Raw genomic sequence first — 23451 nt, 5'->3', positions numbered from 1 at the left:
AGCTACACCCAAAGAGCCCAGAAATCTCTGTATCATAGCAACTAGATTCTCAACCAGTGAGCAGGTCACGTCAGCGTACTCAGCAGGTACTCCAGAATTGGTCTCAAAAATCAGTATCCCCCAGGAATGGGCACCAGGTGTTGGATGTGGTCACTGCAGCACAGGCCAGTTGGCAGTGTCCAGCTGTGTGGGACAATGACGAGGGAGATGGGTAGCAAGGCAGGGTTCAGGATGGCTGAGGCCAGAGCATGCTTGGAAGGACCAAGTCAGTTAAAAGGTGTGCCCAATCAGGAGGCTCCAAAATGTGACACGGATTTGCGCTTCCTTTTGATTCCTTCCTGGTGGTTTACGTAAGAGGCAGCGCATCGGGGCCAGGAAGGGACGGAATCATGGGGCTGGGTTTACACCAGCTATGCGAAGCCCCTCCGCTCTGCCCCCGCCTGTGAGGGGCTTTCTTGGCTGGGTCTGTTCCTGACAGAAGGGATGCGTGTTGTCGGGGGTGGGGGGCTTGGCATGTGTGTGTGTGTGGAGAGAGAGAATGCGTGTGTGTGTGTGTTTAAAATACAGAAAAAAGAAGCATGGCTTTCCTCAGCTGCAGAGGCGGGCCGGGTTCTGTCTGTGCCAACTCCCTCAGAGCGGGCACCGTGGGGACACAGGAGGCACAGGAAGACTGCAGAGGTGAGGGATGGGTGTGGAGAAAGATGGACGCTTGCCATCTCGAGTGCCAGTGGCTGCATGAGGCCAAACCCCATGAACAAAACCCACAGCAGATCGCTGGCAGCCCATGTTAGGAGACGGAAGACAGTTGGCAGCGCTGCCGCAGCCGGGGAGCAGGCGGATGTAGGCAAGGCCAGCGTGGAACAGGTAAGGGGAAAGTGGGGCTCACTAAAGTATAGGGACTTGGTATCTGTGCTGGGGTGCAGATGGAAGCTAAGTCTGACCTGGGTGCGGATCCCACGGCATGGCAGCTTTCAGAGAGGACCGGATCTGAGGGGGTCTGGCTGCCTCATGCCCAGATCATCTCCCTGTACCCTCTGGGCCCTTTAATGTGTCTTGGTGCCCGCTGCTTGCCCATGTGTGCTTGAATGGTGTTCTAAAGATGTGGGCTGTGTTGGCCTGGGTGGGCCATCTGGAACCGGGAATACAGCAGCCGCACCCCATGGTGGTCTCAAGGCTGCATCATTTCCACCAACGTCCGTACTCACAGGGACAGTTCACTCTACCCTGGTTACGCAAGGCCCCCTGACCATAAAGGGGTCGATCCTTTGGCAGGTGGGTCCGGATGGGCTGGGACTATGTTGGAAGGTTCCGGAGCATCCCGAGAATAGCACCCCACTCACTCAATCTTCCCAGAGCCCCCATCCTTGCCCACAGCCAGGCTTGGCACCTCGGTGCCTGTGTGCAGATCGATGGGACTGAAGCCAAATGTGCCGTCAAAGAGATCCGGGTGCCAGTGCCAAGGAGCCAGCTGCCGAGGGCACGGGTGGGGTGGGCTCTGGAGGGGAGGAGCATGTGGCTGAGATTTCCTAGCAGCTCCAAGGACAAAGCCCACCCCCTTCGTTAGTGGTCACGGGCTGGTCAGAAAGGGTGGGGCTAAGGATGGGTACATTCCGTCTAGTATGGCATGGGTGGTACCAGCTGGAAATGAGGATCAGGCAAGGATATAGGTGCTGCCCTTGTGCCCAGTTCCCTTTCCTTAAGTGAGGTTCCAGGCAAACATGGAAATCAGCTTCCCCCTCCCCCCTCCCATTCTTCCGTTCCCTTCTATTCCTTCCCCAGCAGAGGCTGGCATGGGCTCTGGGACTCATGTCTCAGGCTGGTGGGATAACAAGAGGGACAGCAGGGCCACACTGGGACCTGGGCCACTCTGATCCAGTGTAACGCTCTAGGAAGTCTCTAATCTCAGGAAGGTGTCATTCACAGAGATCTAGGGCACTCAGGTAAGCAAAGACATCAGCTTTGGTGCAGGCTCTGTGGCACTCCGCTTCCTCCTCAGAGTCGGGTTGGCCTAGGCTTTGGGACTGCGGAGAGTGTAGTCTAGAGCCCAGGTGAGCACAGGAGACGCCCCAGAAGGATCAGGTCAGGGGTCCTGAAGATCAAGAGACTGAGAGGCACATTGTCTGGGGCAGGCAGTTGGGAAAACAGGAGAAATTCCAGGGGAGGCTCAGAGCCCTGCGAAGGCTGAGCTATGAATGTCCCACAGGAAACCCAATTGGAAAGGGCCACCAGACATCAGCACTGCTTAGCCAATCAGAGATCCATCCTCAGCCTGGGGAAAGTCCTGCCACAGTGGGCTACAGGCTTTAGACAGAGGCTGGCTAAAGCCTTGTGAGGAGAGGGCTCCCTTTGAAAGTCCTGGGTGAGTCAGTTTCTGGTATGGCTCTGCACAGGGCTGGGGATGAGAAGGTTTGTGCCCACTGGGCATTTGGAAGAACTAAGGTGAGAAGACACAGACCTGCTGTGGTCACTGCTACATACAGGACCACAGGACCAAAGGGTTGGTTCTCAGCTCGAAGGAAACAGGTGACCAACCTACATTCTCAAGGGCAGGACTCAAAGGGAATCCCAGTTGGGCTTCCTAGCTCCAAAGTACAGACTCAGTGTCATCTATCGCCTTGAAGCCTAGGATTCTCAGAAGCAAACTTTGGGGCATTGGTGCTAGCTCAGTCTGACCAGATTTAGGCTCAGTTGAGGACAAGAACCTATAGTCTCCGGGTCTGTTTGGTTGGCCATGGTCCAAGTGGACCCTCTGACTGTCTGGCTCTGGGTCCAGGTGGGTACGGTAGGATGGATGAGAATCAAAAAGAGCTAGAAATGGCTTTGAAGACTTTGCACTGTGCACACTTGGCCTTAGGGAGTCTGGGTTCATTCAACCGGGCAAGTTGCCATTGGTCTGGGGAAGGGAACATGCTGGGCTGGTTCAGAGTCCCTGGTTTGAGTACCCAGGGGTCTTCAGGGGGCCCTAGCTGTCCACTGTGGCCCCGTGGCCCTTAGCATAGCCTTAGTCCACAACACAAATATACTTATGAGAGGAGAGACCCTAGATGTCCATTGGGCCTTCCAATTAGCTCCAGGCCAGTGTAAGTAGTATGCCTGTGCCTGTCACCTCTGTCTATGGAGAGTATTAACCTGTCTCCAGTATGGAACTCCCTAGGAACCCTCCCATCCAGAGTTGCTATGGCCTGGCCTGGAGGGTAGGTATAGGGTGGTTGACTACTCCATGTTGGGCAGGTCTTTGCTGATGTTGATAAAGGTAAAACACAGCAGGGCTGGGGGCCCTCTGGATGAGGAAAAGCTGTGTACCCACCTGCCCTTTCGTCCCGAGCTCTACAGTGCCTGCGGATCAGGAGTCAGGCAGGGAGGTTGGCATCCCACCTGCCTCCCAGCTCCTTCCTCCCCCTCTGCCTCCCAAATTTCACAGTGCCTGCTTTCTGTGCTGGCCTAGCTCCCCAGAGACTCCACCAGATGTTCCTGGGCCGCACGCTGCTCCCTGATGAAATATTCATGTAGTCTCTCTGCCTCTTGACACGAACGCCTTCTGCAGCTTCCTCAGCACCGGGAGCTTGGCAGCTAGCTCCCCCAATGTTGGCACCTAGCAAGAACACCCCATGGGTGCTGGACAGGACTCACCCCTTGTCTTGAGAAGGGTCAGAGTGTCCTGTGACTTCATCCTTCTCCCTGCCTCAGGACCACTCTGACTCCGTTCCAGACTCCCAGGGCCCAGGGTCGGCATCTAAGCATATCAGCAAGGTCTTGGCTCTGAAGGGCTGGAGAGGCCTTTCTGCATAGGATAAGCTACTCCATGGTGGACAGACAACCCCAAAGAACATCCCACTCTACCAGGGAAGTCCAGAGATGGTGAGCAGCCCGTGTCCTCCATTGTCCCACAGGCGCGTGCCAACCTTATAAGCCTACCCATATTCTTCTTGCTGGGAGTGGCTGACCAGTCTGGTTACTGGAATCCATCCACTGTCTCCTCTGAGATTAAGGAGAAAATCCCCCAGACACAAGCTCTGTGGCTGGAGGCTGAGCTTGCTAATGTGGAGGCAAGGACATGGCTGTGCCTTCGGAGTGTCACGCTCCCCTGCAGCCCTCAAACGCTCTCAGGAAAGCCTAGCTACTTTATTCAGCAGAGGACTGGCCTACCAGATCAGGAAATATGGTGGACAAAAGACAGCTCAAGGCCACCCCCACCATGTCTACAGAAAGCCATAGCCTGGGGATAGTTCCTTCCTAGGGCTCCCGTGCCAACTATTGGTGCAAATAGGCAAGGCACCCATACCAGCCTTAGACTGGGACAAGTTCCTCTGACCAGTTTGTGGCCCTCCTTTCAAAGTCAATGGGCACAGCAGGTAGGACAGTCTCTCATCCCCCCATCTTTGTGTTGAGCTACCCTGTCAATACCTCGACCTGATTCCTCCCAACTCCAGAGCCTCATCGTGCAGGGTTAGCCACATAGGTAGATCTCTGCGCTGTGGAGTGGATTCTTAGTCTATCTCATGTCCTGGGTGCATCAACAGCTCCGAGTCTGTCTGGATATCATGTCCCACTCACTCCTCCCATTGGTCTTAGTCTCCACATTCTGGGGCCTGACCCTGGTACCTTTGCTAGGCTATTATATATATGACAGGTGACTGCCACCCACTTACTCCAACCACACTAATAGCACGAGACAGTTCACCAGTTGCAGGGCTCCTGAGTCTATGTGGAGCCTCCCTTCCACAGGACTGTTTCTGTTCTCACCCATGAGTAGCTGCTGCTCTGCTGTCTGGAAGACCCTTGAGTGTGACAGCAGCTCCAGGAACCCCTTTACCGAACATCACGCTTAGGGGGAAAATCCCTTTACCCAACATCATACTTAGGGGCAGAGCCCTTTACCCAACATCACACTTAGGGGGAGAAGCCCTTTACCTAACATATGCTTACGGTCCCACCCAAAGTCAAGGTTCTGCCAGTTCTTGCTCCTGGGTTATTAAATGAGGGTGAGTGCAGTGTGCCCAGGCTCCAGCCATCACAGAGATGGATGACTTGCTGAGAGTCTGTGAGCAGAGCCACGGAGGTGATTCCATGGCCCTTGGCTCCAACATCATCACCAGTTCTATCTGGTTGTGTTCCTTGATGCCCTGCTCATAGGATGCTCTGATCATGGTTCTGGGTGGGATTGAGAGAGATGCCCCCGGGAAGAGTTTTGAGCTGAGAGCATGGCTGAGGATCAATAGCCCTGGGCCAAGTGCTCCTATGTGTGTAATGATGATCCCAGCCACAAGCTTGGGAGAGAGCGCTCAGCTCACTGCCTGCCCGAATCTTACCCTCCAGCACAGCAGCTGGTGATGACCGGGCTCACTCTGCCACTGATGTTGGCTTCTTAGGGCTTAGACAACCTCATCCTTTCATCTCTTCTTTGGTGTTCCCTCATATGGTGCCAGGAGATACTTGGGGCTGCAGCAGTTTCTGATTCAGCTGCTTTCACAAGGACCCAAGGGGCTGCTGGGTCCTAGTAAAGAGGACCTGGAGCCCCTGAGAGCGCAATTCCTGGCTTTCAGAGTGTGGATCTTGGCCCCAGAGTTCTTCTCTTGATGAGCTGTGAGGTTGTCTGCCTGTCCTGTGTTCTGGTACAATGGAGTGCTGCCCTGAGACCCTCGGGACACCACGGCACTTAAGGGCCTGCAGCGTGTGTCAGAGAAGGAAAGGGCCTTCTACAAAGACTTCTATACCACCCCAATGGGACTGCCTAATCCCTGGTCAGCAGAGAGGCAAAGTCAACCCAAATCTTTTACCGAGGGGTAACCCTGTGAGGCCGTAGGATCCTGTAGTTCCTGTTCATGATTGACAGCCACAATAGGTTGAAGGAAAATTCCCATCTTCTTCCCACCTGCCTGGGACCAAGGAGCCCTTTAATCTGCTCAGGCTCAGGGATGGTCCCCATAGGAGTAGCACAGCAGACTCACTGGGGCACCAGGTCCATCAGCTTCCATTTGTCCTTGGGTTAAGTCTTTGTCTCTGTCAGTTGCCTGACTAAGATGACTGTCGCTGAGCAGAGCAAAGTAGAAACTCAGCAGGCGGGCGGACCACAGAGCTGGGAGCTGTGCTGGTGGATCTCCGAGTTCATTGTCTCCACAGTCAAGGAAGTAAATGGCTCAGAGAGATCCCAGAGCTGCCTGCAGCCAGAGTCAGGATGGAAGAGGCTCGGACCCTTACCTGGAGCCCTGGCTGCCTGTTGGGGACCAGCCACCAGGAACTGGAGCAGCAACCTCCCTCCCCCAGGAACTCCCCACAGGGACTCCCAGGGCTCCCAAGTTCACTGAATCCAGGACTAATGCCCTTCCCCCACACAGGCAATAGGTTAGCAGAGAATGGGCTGGCTTCAGGAAGGGTCCAGGCCATGTCTTCCCTCCCTTCTCTGGCCCCCGCTGCCTCTCCCCACGCTGCCAGCGAGGTAATAAGCTATGCGTGTCGTGTAGAAATGAAACATGTTCCGCAGAACAAATGGTGCTAATTTGCAGCAAGCTCCACAGCCCAGCATTTCGGAGCGCCTGGAGGGCGGCTGCAGCAGCTGCGCCAGAATTAACAGCCTCATGCAGCGAATTAGCGGAGCCATGCATCACCATCAGAGGGACAAAGCACCCCGAACCCCAAGACTCCCACAGCTCTGTTCTCCAGGAAGGAAGCTGGTTCCTGGTGCTGAGACAGGACGCTGTGGGTCTCTTCCCTTCTGGAGGTTCTAGCCCACAGGAGTCAGTGGCTCCACCTAGGCCCCATGTAGCTGGCCTTCCAGAACTGGGGTCACTACATGGTCAGCTGTTATCAAAACACATCTGGGGCCAGTCCTAGTTGGGAGCCCAAGATCTCAATGCTCACTGTAGAGGCCTTACAAGACAACACCTCCTCCTATCCTCCCCTATAGATTGTGCTCCAGGCCTTTCTCTCACCCCTCCCCGCAAGAGGCCTAATTAATCTGCCTGTCTCTTTACTTCTACTTATTGCTCGCCTATCGGGCTGCTTGGAGCTGCCGGTCTGTATTGATCGCTCTGAGATGCACCATCTCCCTGGCGATTCGTCTTCCTCTGAGGCCCGCCATCCATCCCGCTGACGAGTGTCTGCCCTGGGTGTTAGGAGAAAGCTGCAAATTGCGCGTTACATCTTAATGGGCAATTCCAGTAACTTCATTGCATCTGATGAATATTTAACATCACCCATCCATCCCCATGTCGCTACCCATTGCGGGGGGGGGGGTGGATTCGGGACTTCCATACTGCCTTCTGTGTTGTACCTTCTGAATTGGGAAACCTTGGCTGTTCTCCCTGGACAGGTGGGAAGATGGCAGGTGGAGGAGGGAGGGTTGTGCATTTGTCTGTGCTATGTAGGGCACTGTCTCTTGTGTTGCAGCACTGGTCTTGCTTCAGCTATAGGTCTCTGCCTCCCTTCCCCTCTGTGAGCTAAAGGATCATTCTGGAATGCATGTCTTGTCTTGGAAACCCAAGATATGAATCTGCTTTTAAGATCTGTACTGAGAAAAAAAATAAAAATAAAAAAAAATATCTGTACTGAGCCTAGAGGCTTCCCAGGAACACTTCTAGAGTGATGGACCGATGGGTAAATGAGCCAACGAGAACCTGGACTCAGAATCATAGAACTTCAGGCAGGTGACTAGAAAATGTCTTGTCTAACACTCCGGTGGTATAAAAGGGAAACTGAGGGCAGCAGAGAGGAGAGGATTTGCTCAGTCCCAGCCCTGGGTCTAAGGCTGTGACTTGTGGCAGTCCAGTCCACTAGCCACTCTTGCCTCCTCAGAGCCTAGTCCCACACAGCAATTAGGTAGAGGTTTTGAGGGGAGGCCTATATTCCTCTCAAACCAAGGTCTCCGACAGCTTGCAGGTCCTGGGAGGTTCTGAGATCCCAGCCTGCCTGCTGGAAAGGGAAGGGTACCTGTGCCAGGTTATATCATAATACTGCAGTTGGGTCTGACTCACTCCCCAGCCCAGCTGCCTCTGGCCTTCCACACACACACTGACAGAGGTAAAGGCATTTGTAATTGCAAAGCTCATTCTTAGTTATCTTGATAGCTAAGAGCACACACTGTTTCTAGTCCCACAGGCTGTGAAGCTGGCACACCACTGACTCTGCTGCCTTCACGGTTGGGATGCAGACAGCTTTGTCCCTTATCCCTAAATTGGAAGGCATGGTTCTGACTGATGAGAAGAAGCAAAAGATAGAGCCTTGAACTTGGGATGCTGGTGTTGGGGAGATCTCAGTCAAGCTCAGTCTCGGCCTTCAGCAATGCCAGCCTCTTTACCTGTAGACAAAGACTTACACTTACTGTTCCTCGGTGTGTATGTGTTAGGGTTTGATGTAAGGACATAATTTGTACTTCTGGTGCAGAGTCAGTATTGTGAAGCTTATGGTGGTGATAATGGGGATGGTAGTGATGATAAAGATGGTAATGATGATGGTGATGATGATGGTGGTGATAGTGATAACCATTAGAGATAGTGGCAATAGCAAGATGAGGGTAACGGCAATAACAGTGGTGGCATCGGCATGGTAGTGATGGTGGTGACTGGCCATCGTAGTAGCCAGACTGGCAGATCTTAAGTGTGTTGAGGTACAGGCCTGGGACCGTGGAGGCTCCTGAGATTACAAGACAACACAGTTCTGCAGGAACTTAGAGAGGAAAGGAAACACCACACTCCGATTCTTGGAACAGTAAGCATCGAGGTTCTACAGGAATAGAGGGGCTACCACGAAACCTGACAAGAAAAGCAGCCTAGAAGCCCAGGGAGGAGACCATGGCCTGGGCTCACAAGGTCACATGATTGCATGGTCACATGATCAGCAGTTGGTGTGCTGAGATGGAGCTGAAGGAGAGGTTGTGCCAAGACTCATAAGACCAAGGCAAGAAGGGACAGCCTTCTATCCAGCAGAAATTTAGCTTGGGGGGCTGTGACTGAGGCAAGGATGGTAGACTTCATCAGTAGATATGAGTAGAAAGAGTTCCAGGTCTGGACCACCTTCAGCTTTCAACAGTGTCAGAGCTCCTAAGGCTGTCCTGGCCTCCCTATCCATCACTGGCACCAGTCAGCCTCTGTTTTCTGTTTCTTCCTGCTACGCAAACTCCCGTTCCCTGAGGAGCTCCACCTCAGAGGAATACTTAACGTGGATGGTGAATGCTGTGACTGAGATATGTTGGAGTGTGACCTTCGGGCTCTACCTGAAAGGGCTTGAGAGCTGCTTCACCCTTCCCTCACAGTTCTGGGTACTACTGACACAGCATCCCTGCCGTGGTGCTGGCTGTGGGTACCAGCAGTGTGGAAGGCGTGCGGGGGAGCATCTTGCTTGTCAGGACGGGAATAAAGGTGCTTAACTGGTGGGGAATCGGTGAGTAGACGGCTCTTCACGGTCTCCACTCTCCCCCTAGCGCGACAGCGCAGAGCAGCCCCTGGCCTCTGAACCCACCTCCAGACCAGGGATGGCTGGCGGTCACTGCCTGGTTCCATCTGCTGTGCACGCGAGAGCACTTCCAGATGTCCCAGAAGGACCCGCTCGAATGTCAATTCCATCTTCTCACAATCATTTTCCGCATCCTCTCAGCGCCGCAAGAACGCAGCCTGCTCGTTTGAATGCATAATTAGCCCAAGCATTCTACCTCGCTAATTTCAAGGCAGGGGACGCCAGTGGAGGGGGCTTAGGAATTTGCATATTAATTTAGCCGAGGGAGAGAAAAATTGTTTACCACTTTCTTCTCGCAGTTGCTCACAGAGGACTTAACTCTTTGCACTCTCCATCTGGAGCCTCTGGGAGGGAGTGGACGGGGGTGCAGCTAACCCTCTCCAAAGACCCTGCCTACCCAACTCAGCCCACCTGGGCTCTAGTGGACACCCCATTGGGTGCAGCTAGCTGTCCCTGGCTTTGCAGGGTCATGTATCTAGTCACTTCAATGTTAGACAGTGTAGGGACCCACAGATGACCCCAAGTGGCCCTCCTTGGCTGATCTTTAGGAGGCAGGTGTCTGGGTCCTTTTGGTGGCTCTGTTGCCTTTATTTGTTTGCTGGTTTGTTCCATAATTCTTCACTGTGTCCCATGTCTAGGGTCAGTGCAATGCTGGGTACATGGCAAGTGGCAGGTTAGCCGTGGCTGCCCTGCCTTCCTCACAGGCCACTTAGTGACTGCAGTGGCCAATGACGAGAGAGATACTACAAATAGGTCCCAGCCTTCTGTGGAGCGAGCATCCACTGGAGAGTCCAGTACCTGGAGGAAGCAGCACCTGCCTTGGCTCTTGCAGAATGTGATGCGTCTCCAATAGATGGAGCTCATGTGAGGAAGGAGGCAAAGGAAACACAGGGGAATGGGCCAATTGTCCCCACCATATTTAGGGACTTGTGATGTGTCGGGCTAGGACTGAATGGTGGACCCCAGTGTGTGTTCTAAAACCAGCCAGACCTCCCCCAGATTGTATGCTGCCTGGCACAGTGAGTTGTGGGGACTGCAGGCCACTCTGGTTTTCATCAGGGCTGTGCGTTTCCCCGGGGCAAAAAATACACTGTGCCCGATGACTTCACGGAGGACTAAACTGTGACAGAGTACCTGGGAGAGCGGTGGCAGCTTGGTTCTTCACAGGAGAGAAGTGTGGCTGGAGGCAGGTTTAAGCCATCAGGAAAGGCCAAGCAGAGGGCTGTTAGAAGGCAAAGGTCTGAGAATGGAAATCAAGATGCTGGGAAGCCAGAGCTCTGGGAGGCCATAGCTGAAGCTTTTTGGCCACATGGAACACATGAACACCAAGATGTCCTCCAGATGAAGCCCCCTCTAGACAAACACGGGCCCCACGCAAGTTCTCACAGAGTCCACATGGCCTCGGCATTGAAGGTCACTTCAAACACAGTAGCCCGGAGACCCAGAGGCAAGCTGCTCACCACCTGTGGCCGTCATGGGGTTTTTCTCACTGCCTTCAGTCCACACGTGTGTGACGTGGCCCGGGGTAAATGCCAGAGCGCCCTGTACTGAGCCTGACTCGTGGCACATGCCCAGTGAGACCAATGCCCAGAAGTCCTGACGCACGCGGTCATCACAGGACTGATGGCTACAAGTGCCCTATCATTCAACTGCGGAGTCAGGGTCTCGGTGACAAGACGTGAGTCCCAGCAATTCGAGGGACATGGCTGAGGTCCGAGAAACAAGGGAGATGGGAACGCTCTGGAGTAGGACTGTGCCGGTTATTCCAGAAGCCTACTTTGGGCAGGACAGAACAGAGGCAGTAGACCTGAAATGCAAAATGAGACCTAGAACCAGGACACTGCTGGCCATGATGGAGGGGATGTGAGTGAGAGGCTGCTGGGAACCTCACACTGATGGGACCATGCGGGAGACAGGAGCAGGTGCTGAATACACACTTGGTCCCCATAGACTTCTGAACCCACAGACTTAGAGGGCTAAAGGCAGGGCTGAGCCTCTTTGTGGCTTAGCCAAGCTCAGCTGTGTGCCAGAAGAGGCACACAGAGTCCAGTAGTTCATCCAAGGCCCCACAGCCATCAGCAGAACGCTATTCCCGTCCCCCAGGGGAGCCATCAGGTGTGTGTCTAAAGGGGGGAGTTTTATAGGATCAGGATTTGATTGCACTGGAAGACCCTAGGGACACATCCCAGAGCCCAGAGGGCACAGAGACAAACCCCCACTACCTGGGGAGGAAGGTGCAACAGGGAATAGGTGTGAGGCCAGTTCCACCTGGGTCACAGTTGCTATTCTGTTTCATAGACAGAAGGGACGGACACCCCCCTCCAATCCTGTATCCACCTTGCCTGTGCTCAGGGCCGTATTTCTTCTTCCCTGATTCCCTGGGCTCCTGCATAGGAAAAGGCAAGGCCCATGAACTAAAGTGTAAGGCCTTGTTTGGGAGTGGCGAACAGAGAGACCCAAGGATCTCAGGTGCGCAGCCAAAACAGGTCCCTGGGTCAATGTGGGCCCAGAGTCCTTTCATTGGCCTAAGTTCTCACCCAGTTAGGATCTCAGAGCTCCAGGGAAGGCGAAAGAGCCCCACACTTCACACCTAGCCAAGGCCAATTGAGAGAAACTTGGTACTGGCTAACCTCTCCAAGCTTCCTTCCCTCGGTGATCTCCCTCCCTTCCTTGGCTCACCCCCCCCCATCACCTCCTTTCTCTGAACCTCTGCTCCCTGGGGTTTATAGTGGCACACGCCCTCCTTTCTCCTGCTCCAGCAGGTGTTCATCAGGAGCTGCAGAGATGCATGGCTAACAGATGAAAAGCCGGCCTTTGGGTAGGAGACATGGCTGTGGCCAGGAGAGGGTTCCATGCCTGTGAACTCCGAAGGTCAGGGCGAGAAGGCTGTAGTCAGGCTGCCCCTACTGCCTAGGAGGGCAGGCACTGCCCTGCAGCAGAGCGGGAGCCCTGGGGAAGCAGGAACAGCTTGCTCAGGCCCCCTGCCGTTCCTGCTCATCCAAGTGAGGCAGGCTGGCTTCCTTTGTGTGGATGTGTGGGCGTTGTGGGCTGGGTCTGGAGGTAATTTGTCTGCCTCCTGCAGCTGGCTGTCATCTCACATCTGTGAAGCAGCTTCATTTCACTGTCATTAAAGATCCCAGGTCTGACAGGTAGCAAAAATCCAGAGTGGAAACAACATCCCAGGGACCAGCCTGGGCTCCGGTGGGAGTCCTGCTCCCAACCAGTCTCCTCCCCCAGGGAGGCCAGATGGGAGCTGGCCTTCTGCTCTGTCCTGGAGAGGGTTGGCCATGCCGAACAGGTGTTCCCTGCTGCCCAATACAGAATAACCAGAGAGGGAAGGGCCAGAGGGGAAGCTGTGGGAGGGCAGAGACTCATCCAGCCACCTGCTGCCTGGGCTGTGCCACACAGAAATCCCAAGGGGCCTAGTATTTCCCATCCGTAGGTAAAGCAGGGAGGTCCCAGAGATCCAGGCACCCACACCCTGGTCCTATTACCTTGGCTTCAGCCTCTGCTGGAGCCCCCTGGGAGGGGACTAGGGGTCAGGCTGGCTGTTCCCGATGGGTCTTTTTATTTTTTTCCTTACCTGACACCTCTATTTTTCTGGGTAAGGACAAGAACCCCATTGGAAAGGTCTGACAAGGTCAGGAGAAGTCCCAGTACATCTCTCTTTCCTGGTGTCCCCGAGTCCTTCAGCATAGAGTCTGGACTCCAGGAGCTGGGCCAGACTCCAGTCCCACCTCTTCACACCTCTCTAGGAAGTGTAGGAGCTGCTGACTTCTCTGAACCTCAAGGGCTTCTAAAGAGTAGTGAATGGATGGGACGCATCCAGCCCTGGCGCATGCGGTGGACTTTAACCTCAAGGACGAGAGCAACCTTAGTGGAATACCACTCACAGTCCTGCCGTGGGCTGTGGGAAAGCTCTCAGATCCTGCGGGAATGGTGGTCGCTGTGGTTCCTCCTCTTACAGGAGACCACGCCCACACCAGGCCCGCTATATCTGGCACCTTACCTATCCACCAGGAGGCATGCTCAGAGGTAGCCTGCACACTGGTACTGGGCCTGTCCTGGGCCACTGCAGACCTGTATGCACTTGTCCCCACCAGAACCCAGGGTCTGCTTTTGAGGTCTCATCACTTCAGGCTGTGAGCTGGACCTGGGATGGATTGAGCCTGCAATCTTGCCCCCAGGCCTGGTGTGAAGGCAGTGGTCCTGTGGAGAGATTTCCTAAGACTCTAAGCATTGCTGGTTCCTCCTGCTGGGGACCGGGAGGCCCTTCCGAGGCCTGGAGCCCCCGCTGGAGCTGAGAAGCCCAGCACACGAAGGGTTAAGCACTGATGATGACTTTGTCTCTGCATCAGTGTACATAATGTGCTGTGCATTTGCATACTGCAGTGTGCGCTCAATTAAAATGAACTTTTAATTTCTTCTAAGTAAATTACTTCTTGCCAGTACGTGATGCGCACAAATGTCAGAATAATGGGAGAGCCTTAATGAGCCGGGGAGTGGATCTGGCGGGGGCTGCCTGGGACAACCCCTGAAACACACATGTCTACATGCCACACCGACATGGGGTACACACCGTCCCTCAGGCAGGCCACACACTAACCTGTGACTTCCGGTTCTATCTTTTCTATATGCACCATACACACCCTAGCTGTGCCATCATTCGTGTAAGACTTACACTGTCTCCTACTCAGCAGTGGTCTTCTCCCTGTGTGCCTCAGATGCTTGCACGCCCATCTAAAGAGGGTCCCCCTGAGGAACATGTGGATTCATGCAGCCTCAGTTTCCCCTTCTACTCCTTATTTTGGCTGTAAGCGATGATATGTGTTTACAGGGCTTGAGGCCACAAGAGCTGAAAGCAACCTGAAGGCAGCAGTGAGCATGGCTCCCTCCATCCTCATGGGGACAGCGCCTGAGCTCAATCTGAAGCACACAGTGGGGCAGATGGTACTGCGTGTCTGGTCAGAGGGGCAATGGAAAAACAGACCAAGACACACAGCAAGTGCAGGGGTGAAGGCTGTCACCCCAAGGCTTGATCTCACCCATTTGATCTCAAGTATACGGAATACTGGTCTTCACCACAGATGGCCTAGCTGGGGTGCAGGGAAGCCCAGCAGAACTCCCAGACCCTGGCCTCTGGCACAAGGCATTAGCCTCACTCAGCACTCGTTTCAGTACCTTGGAGAGGTCCAGAGACGGGCGTGGCTGTGGACCTCCACCTGGGTCCTGTTACCCAGCCCCTGCCTTTATCCACAGAGGCAGCAGATTAGGACACTATCGTGGTACCACAAGTCAAGGATCAGCCCTGGTTCCCGCACCCACAGGTCTCATGATTCTTAACACAATCACTTGGAACCTTAGTGTGTTTCTGAGCACCTTGTGTGTGTCTAGGCCTGAGGGTGCCCCAGGCAACATATAAATCCCTGCTCTAGCGGCCAATGAGATGACCTAGAGGGTAAAGGATGCTTGCTGCTAAGTCTGACATCCTGTGTTTGATCCCTGGGAGATCCACATGGCAGAAGAGAACTGACTCATACAAGTTGCCCTCTCCCATGTGTGCACAGTAGCATGTGCACGCCCACACGCATATCCACGCACACACATGCACACACATGCACACACACACAGTAAGCATAAATAAGATATATAACCCTCCTAAGTTATGCTAAAGCTACTCCTCAGTGTCTCTGGGACTCTAGACCACCTGCGGAACACGAATTGGTCTCGCTGGGTCCGAGGCCACTGCCTGGCATCTGGCAGCACCACCAGTGCAGCAGAGGTGACAGTGCCTGCCACTGCTCTCCCTAGGTGTGAAACTGCTATGAGCCGGGCTTTTGACAGCCTCAAGCTGGCCCCTCATATCTCCCCGACCCCCTTGGGTCTAGACTTGTCAGCAGAACTCTCTGTGCCAGTAGCAGCTGCGCCAGGAGAGGCTGATCTACAGACTGTGGCCTTGGTGGAGGAAGGAGGCACCGGGCGCGCACAAACCTTGATGATAAAGCATCACTGAGTGATGTGGCTGTGTGCATCCTGTTCTGCAGAGGGAAGTTAGGGAGGGTTTCCTGGAGAAGGGGGGTAACAAGTTGATTATGGAGGGTGCACATAGTGGGTGACCCTGGGGGAACACAGGGTGAGGAACCACAGGCTTGACTAACTTGCATCTGGGGATCTAGAAGATGCAGTTAACATAAATAGGGGGTGGGGTTCAGGGGAGCACTGGTGAGAGGTGCAGGTCCCACAGCCCACAAGGCAACCGTATGGGGGTAGTCCTCATAGCTACGGCTGCTAAAGGGCCCAGGAGAGGAACAGATGGGAAATGATGGACATACTGGACAGATAGATGGAGGGAAGGGCTTCAGGGGAAGACTCACCATGGAGCAGGAGGGGTGGGGAACATGGCTGAAATCCAGCCCCAGGCTGACACACTGTTTGAAAGATAAAGCCACAGTGCAGGAGGCTGGGTGAGTTTACGTTGTCCCAGGCAGGGAAAGTGGACCCGGGTGGAGGCAAGTATAGGGCAGAAACCTTCAGAGATACCACCTGTGACCAGCCCAGGGTGACAGGTGGGGAGGCCAGCCCGTGACCAGCCCAGGGTGACCAGTGGGGAGGTCAGCCACAGTCTTCATCGGGAAGATATAATAATGTACCGGCAGGTCACGTGGTCACGAAAAAACAGAAAAAAAGAGCCAGTCCCAGCCTGGCAGGCTCACCTGTGTGTGCTCTATGAAGTGGTGAATGGTACTTCTGTAAGCCCTCCTCCTCAGGGACCCCTCTGCAGGCTCCCTGGAGGTCCCCTAGGATGGCTGATAGCAGCACTGAGTGGGTGGCGCTGAGCAGGACGCTGGCTACACGGAATGTCCCTCTCTGCTGTCTCCACCATGGATGGGTACCCACCCTCTAGGACCGCTGACGAGCCAAGCTATACATGTTGATCCTCACACCAAGGACTGACGGATCCCCTCACCCCACCCTTGCCACAAGGTCCTGCCTGTTCCCTGGTACCCAGGATGCTCTCTCTGTTCTAATCTGCCCATGAATGATAGCTGGGGGCCGTGTCAGAGACACCACACAGTGAGGAATAGGTTGGTGAGACCCCGGTTCCAGCTCCATGTGCATTGGAACTATAGGGAACTGCCACACTCCAGCTCTTATGATACGTAAGAACCCATCCAGCTCCAGTAGCTGTGCAGTCCCCACCAAGTCCCCACTCCCACAGTGCGGGAGGAACCATCTTCAGCAATCCCAGTGGCTGAGCATGATGATGCCCTCTCTGATCCCTTCCTTCCTATTTGTCATGCCCACCTCTCCCCTGAAAGGACCTGACAATCGCCACTCCCCCGGAATTTGAAGTCTGCATGTTCAGGTGTGTACACGTCTGTCTGTGAGCTGCTCATGCACACGTGTAGGCGTGTCAGGTATGTGTGCAAGCCCGCGTGTGCACACAAGGTGGCTGGAGCTCTGCTTTCTCCCCATTGGTGAAATTTACATTGAACCACAAATTAATTTCATAATTTTTTCCTCTCTAATTATGCCAACATCTGTTGCGAGGCAAGCTGTGTGTGTATGCATTTTAATGTCCCTCCCCTGCTCGCCTGCGCGCAGCGTCGCTGTCTGTCTCCGGCTGAACTTTTCAATAATTATCGCCAAGAGAAGATCTCGACTTCCATTTCTCTTGCTGCTCAAGAGGGGGAAGAGATGGTGGGGGAGGGAAAAGTAGAGTGGGGTGGGGGAGGGGAGGCAGCAGGAAAGAGAAGGCAAGGAAGGGCCAAAGGGAGCTACAGCACATGGGTGTGTTGTACTTCATTCCTTCAGGAAAACAGTGTGGCTGTGGGGAGAGCATAAACAGGGAGGGAGAGCACCCGGGAGCCACACGTGTCATGGTCCACGACTTGTCAGGGAACTTGCTGGCTGTCCGGCCTGAAATCTGACTCTATACCTTGTATGCATCTTGTGAAGCTGGGCAGGCACTGGCCCTCTCCCACAAGCTTCGGTCTCCTCGGCATTTAACAAGAGCCAGACATCCAGCATCCACAGAGAGGTCACTCACGTCCAGTTATTCTCTGTAACATGTGAAGATGTGTACTCTCAGCTCTGCTCCTTCTGTGGGGACAGAAACTTCCAAAGTGGGACTGCAGGCTTTGAGCCTGTCACTTCCTCTCTTCTCATCACCGGAAGAGTCCCCATTGTCCCCCTTGCTCAGGTCCTCTCTTCTGCCGCCCGTCCACCCAAAAGTGGCCACAGTGGAACTTATGAGCATAATGCCTAACTTGAAGCTACTGGACACTTCTCACTGACCTCTGGACCCTGGCCACCATCCTGTGACAGCACTCTGCGCCTGACCCTTCAGTTTCAGGACTTGTGAAGTGCATGTGAACTCCAGTCTCTGGAGACGCCCACCCCTTCCACATGCCCTCCTTCCCGCCCCCCCTCCTCCTGGTGACTCCTAGGAGGGCTTCCAAGCTTGCTCCGGATGGGCTGAGGTTGCCCAAACTCATGCCACACGGGCTTCCTGATGGACATCACTTGCCTGTTTCTTTGCTCCCCCCCGCCCCTGCTACCTTTATTCTAGGATCATAGCTTTTCCAGGGCAGGGCATTTTATCTCATCCCTGAAGCCTGAACCACGGTTGATGTTTAAAGACATTCTCTTAAATACTGAACTAATTACAAAGCAGAAACACACTTCCCAGCTCTCCTGGACCCAAATCTGGGATGGTGGCATCCAAAGACCCTCATCTTTGCATTCTAGACATCCACTCTGCCCAGCAGAAAGTAAACAGGTATGAGGAAGAACAGTCACCACCCAAACCCATGTCTGTAGATACTGTGTGCTGATACCAACAAGGTGCTCACGTAACTCCATGAAAGCCTGGCCACTTTCCTCAGGTGAGGTGCTAGCCTTGAGCACCCATGGAGCACTGGCAGACTCAGAGTAAGACTCATCCCCTGCAGAGATCCCCAAATGTACCCAATAACGTGGCATCTGAACGGCTTCTGGTGGGGACGGAAAGGGCTCTAGTGGGACCGGGGTATTGAAGAAATCCCATCACAGATGGAAGGAAAGGACGTTACAGGAGGCAGTGGATGGTGAGACTGCTTCTGGCCATGATTAGAATAACAGACAGACGTTGGGATGCCATGCCTGCCAAAGACAACTGTTAAGCCGCATAAAACCTGTGTGTGGTGATTTAGATGCAGAATGTCTTCTGACCGGCTCCTGTGTGGAATGCTGGGTTCCCAGCTGGGGATGCAACACTGGAGAGGTGACTGGATCCTGAGGGTTCTGACTTACTCAGTGGATAGGTCCACTGAGAGAGTCCCACTATGATGACAATACAGGGAGGCGGGGCCTCGTGGGAGGAGGAGCTCACTGGGGACATCCCTTATGGGCTATCTTATCCTGGACTCTTCCTTTCTCTTTTCTCCCCTTTCTCTCTCTTCTTTTCCTCACCCATCCTCTTCTTTCCTTCTCTTCCCTTTCTTGCCATCCCTCCTCCTCACCTCTCTTCCTTTTCTCCCACCCTCATCTTCCAGGCTGCTGTAAGGCGAGAAGTCTCCATCACACTACTGCTGGGTAATGGATGCTCTACCTCCCTCGGGCCCAGAGCAGTGGAACCAGCTGACCCTGCGCTGAAGCTCAGGAAACTGTGAACCAGTGTGGCTCTGCCCTCTTTGAAGTTGTCGGGTCTGACACAGCAACGCAACTGTGACCAGCTGAATGGAGCAAGCATTTTTCAGGCGCTGCACAGACAGCCCCAAGCCACCCCAAGTTTTCCGCCTGGAGGAGGTTCTCAGGCCTCTGCTGAGTGATGTGGGGACCACTATGGTGCACTGGTTGTAGCAGACAGAGGAAGCAGAGGTTGGTGTTTGGGGTGCTGAGGTATCTGCCATTTGCGGCATAGAGAGAAGGAAGCTGTGCAACCAAGAGGTTGGAGCTGTACCCAGGAGTTCCCTGGAACCATGTGTGACAACAGTGGTGGAGAGGTGATGTGGCAACTGTGACCGTGTTCATCTGAGAAATACTGGCTGCAGCACTGGAAAGACGAGCCTTGAGAGCAGGGTGACGATGGCCTAGCTCAGAAGGGCCAAGCAGCTCCCTTTGTTAACAGGTTCAAAACAGCTTTGCCGGGTAAGGCTTCAGGGCTGGAACAAATACCACCCTCTCTGTAGAAAAGATCTCAGGGGACAGGCCCAGAGAGAGGTGACCCAGATGTTGAAATTAGAAGAGAAAGGTTTGAAAGGAAGACAGGCAAGCAGCTGTCCGGACCACAGAGAAACAATGAGTAGACATGAAGATGGATCCATTTTTAAAAATACAAGTGTAAGTTCAAACTGAAAAACCCAACAAGGCTATAGACGTGCTTCAGCCTTTGTCTAACAGCATGAAGCTGGATTCGATCCCCCAGCACAATATAAACCAGGCATGATGGGAGCTTGCACCTGTAACCCAAGATGTGTTCACAGGAGGATCAGATGTTCAAGGTCATCCTCAGCTACAGACTGAATTTGAGGCCATCCTGGGATACAAGCGACCCTGTCTTTAAACCAGAACAACAGAAATCCTCTACCTGAGGTGGAGTTCCGAGCAGTGTCGCATGCATGTGGGGAGGACCTGGAAGGAGCAAACAGATTTAGAGCAGATGAACGGTATCAATCCACAAATCAATAAAGGTCATGTGGAATAAAACTAAAAATCAGGGACACACTGGCAAACTAACACCGAATAAAGAGAAGCAGGTAGAGAGAAACAGGTGCTTCCCAGACAGGCACACGATAAGGAATCCTGATGAGTGCTCATCAGAAGCGATGTGAGCCAGAAGGCCGCAGGAGAGAGTCTTTAAGATGTTGAAACAAACCCATAAACAAAGAGAAACGAAACACCCTTGGAGAATTAAGCCGAAATAAAGCATTTCCCTGCAAACAGAATCCGAGGAAGTCCATCCTAGCAGACGTGTGTAGGAACCGTGGAGAAGTCCTTCAGGACAGAGAGAAGATGATCTGGAGAGGCTTGGATCAACCCAGAAAGGGAGCCCTGGGGAATTTGGAATGTGGTAACACAAAGTCCTCTTCAGAGGACAACAGAGTGGAAATAATGGCGTCTGGGGGGAGGGGAGGATGGCATTTTCAGAAGGAATGTGTTCGACTTCAACACATACAGCAGGGTAGAGGCGCTGTGGTTAACATTCCCTCTCGCAGCGCCAGATCAATTCAGTGAGGTGTGATCAGAACTCACAGCAAGGACATCAGAATCCTGAGAGCAGCCGCCAAAACCATGAGAAGCCCTGAGGTATAGCTCTGAAATAAAATCAACGTTGCAGAATAACTACATAATTCAAAAGCAGGCAAGAAGGAAAGTATGCAACAAAAAAAAAAAACAAGTGTCTATATGAGACAAATAGCAAGATAGTTTAAATTCAATCATGCTAATAAGTAAATTAAATGTATAAATATAAAGGGTTAATATTTGAGCTAAAAAGCAGAGATTGAAGAGCTGGAGTGTGTGGTCTAACTTGCTTCTCATGTTAGAAGTCCTGAGTCGGTTAGATATCCAGCACACAAAGAAAAAGAAATAAAAGGAGGGCCAGGGAGATTGCTCAGTGGGAAAAGGTGCTTCCCACTAAGCCTGAAAACCTGAGTTTGATCACCCAAACTCACAAGGGGGAAGGAGAGGGCTGACCCTTGAAAGCTGTCCTCTGACCTCCACACACATGCTGTGACATTTGAGGGTGTGCATGCACTTCGGTGGTCACACACACACACACACACACACACACACACACACACACACTTTAAATTCTAAAGGAAAGGAATTTGGGAGTGGTTATGCTAATAGCGGACAGAGCAGACTGCAGCTGCTGAACTCATAAGGAAGGACCTTCATAAATGAGTCTGCTCAGAGTTTCAAACTTGGGTGGTGGTGGCACACGCCTTTAATCCTAGCATTTGGGAAGCAGAGGCAGGTGGATCTCTGTGAGTTCAAGGCTAGCCTGGACTATAGAAAGAGTGTCGGAACAGCCAGGGATAATCTGTTCTCAAAAAAGAAAGAAAGAAAGGTTTCAAATTTCAAAATACACGAAGCAAAATTAGGCCAATCTAAAGGGAAGCAGACAAGCTCACAGTCACAGTTGGAGGTTCCAACATCCTTGTCAAATATATAGATGGAAAATCAGGAGGAGGGGGATGAGGGGGGAAGAAAGGCGCTAAAAACAATATTTCAACCACCATGACCTAAATGATATTAACAGAGCCCTTCACCCAACAGGAACGGAAAGCACAGAAACTTCCCCTAAATGCAAAAGGAAAGTGGCAATATTTTGAGCAGCTTTATCCCAATACATCTGACCCTAATGGAGGCTAGACGACCCTGACACACAGAGAAAGACCCTATTCGAGGTTTCCACGGTTCCCCAGGCTCTGTCCACCAAACGCTCATGTCTCCTACACAAAAGGAGAACAAACCCCTGAAAATCTGAGCAAACAGCTAACAAAGCCCCTCTTCTTTCCCTTGTTGCTTTAGGTGCCAGGCAGGACCTTCAGCGCAGGGCCCTGAACTCGAGAAAGCGCAGTAGTCTCTGATGGAGACATTCCGCTGTTGCTGCAACCACTCTTTTGCTTTCTGATGGTTCTCAAACTTGCGCTGGAAGCAGATGTATACAATATAAATAAAATTTCTGGCAGAATCAGTCTTGGTCCACGGGGGCCATGACACCTGTTGGCCTGTCTAAGTTTGGCGTTTTGAGGATCATCCAGCTGGAGTGTCCCCAGCAGAGGCTTCTTTAGCTACCTCTGGAGTCTGCACCTGCAGAAACCTCACCCTGGCTTGGCCTCTCAGCCTGGTTCAGGTAGCCCCATCCTCCATGGCTGCAGCTAGAACCATGACCAGCCTTCCTAGGCTCCAGCCCTGTAGCGCGGAAGCTCAGGACCACGCTAGAGCCACTGCTGGCAAGCAGAGTTAAGAGCAATGGAATCCACTGGACACCATGCACGTCCTGCTCTGTCCACTCAGGGGTCCTGTACCACCTTTGCTTACAGCCTCAACGGGACATTGGAACATGGAAAGGGGGGCCTTTATCAGCTTCTTCTAAGGCTAACCCGTGGTTACCCTCTGCCAAGTTGCTGTGTGTGGGATTCTTGGTCTCTGCTCATGTGTCACCTGCTTGGACCCTGGGGACCACAAACATGCTCATGAGCTGGTTGGCTACAGGGCCACACTTGGGCCAATCCTAAGCAGACACGGGGGGAAGGCTAAGTTGTGGCCTTCTGTAGCCTGATTCCTCTCACCTTGGAGGGGAAAACTGCCTGCCTGCCCTGAACAGGGAAGGATACAGATGCTAGACCAAGGTCCACCACCCCTAGATTGCTGATGCCTTCCCTGGACACAGTGGTGATGGTGTGCATCTAAGCGCTGTCACAGAGGAAAAGGCAGAGGCTAGGATTCCCAGCCCGGTTCCTACCTCTGGAAGAAGCAGGAGGCCCCAGCCTACCCCCTCCTCTGATGTTTGCTGTTTTGTTGTGGTTAATTCCTCACCAGGTGGAACCGGCACTGTGGGGCTTAATTAAGCTCAGCCAGCTGTTGCTGAACACGGGAATGCATTGCGTGGCAGAGTCAGCCTGGAGCAGCGGAAGAGGGAGGGCTGGGGCCACAGAATCCCTGGCCAAGATGGAGTATGGTGGGAGTTCGGGGAGTAGAAAGCTGGGGCTGCCAGGGGGACTCTGTGGGGAGATCCAAGCATGTTCAGTTGCTGCTTTTCCTCCCCTCCCCTTCCCCATGCATTGAATGATCTCAGGTTCTGAGAACCTAGACCCACCCACACTCTCAGAGGACAAAGGGAAACTTCACAGATAGGAGAGCCCAGGGGAGGTCTTCAGGATATACTGCTCAATACTGGGACAGAAGCTCTGGAAAGAGTATAAGGGAAGGGGAGGGAGAGGGAGGAGGGGATGAGAGGGGAGGGAGAGAAGGGGGAAGAGGAGAGGAGAGAGAGGAGAGGGAGGAGAGGAG

General features: G+C 53.3%; 1 long non-coding RNA gene across 1 annotated transcript; it reads left to right on the top strand.

The window, feature by feature from the left end:
- The first annotated feature begins 378 nt into the window (after positions 1 to 378).
- LOC101982156 lies at positions 379 to 20375 on the top strand. Its single transcript, XR_258211.2, has 2 exons — positions 379 to 864; positions 18984 to 20375. It is a non-coding gene; the product is annotated as an uncharacterized LOC101982156 (long non-coding RNA).
- The last annotated feature ends 3076 nt before the right edge of the window (positions 20376 to 23451 follow it).

Source organism: Microtus ochrogaster, chromosome 4 (assembly GCF_000317375.1).
Source record: "Microtus ochrogaster isolate Prairie Vole_2 chromosome 4, MicOch1.0, whole genome shotgun sequence".
Taxonomy (NCBI): domain Eukaryota; kingdom Metazoa; phylum Chordata; class Mammalia; order Rodentia; family Cricetidae; genus Microtus; species Microtus ochrogaster.
Note: the sequence above shows the minus strand (reverse complement) of the source record. Positions and strands in the feature narration are given on the sequence as shown.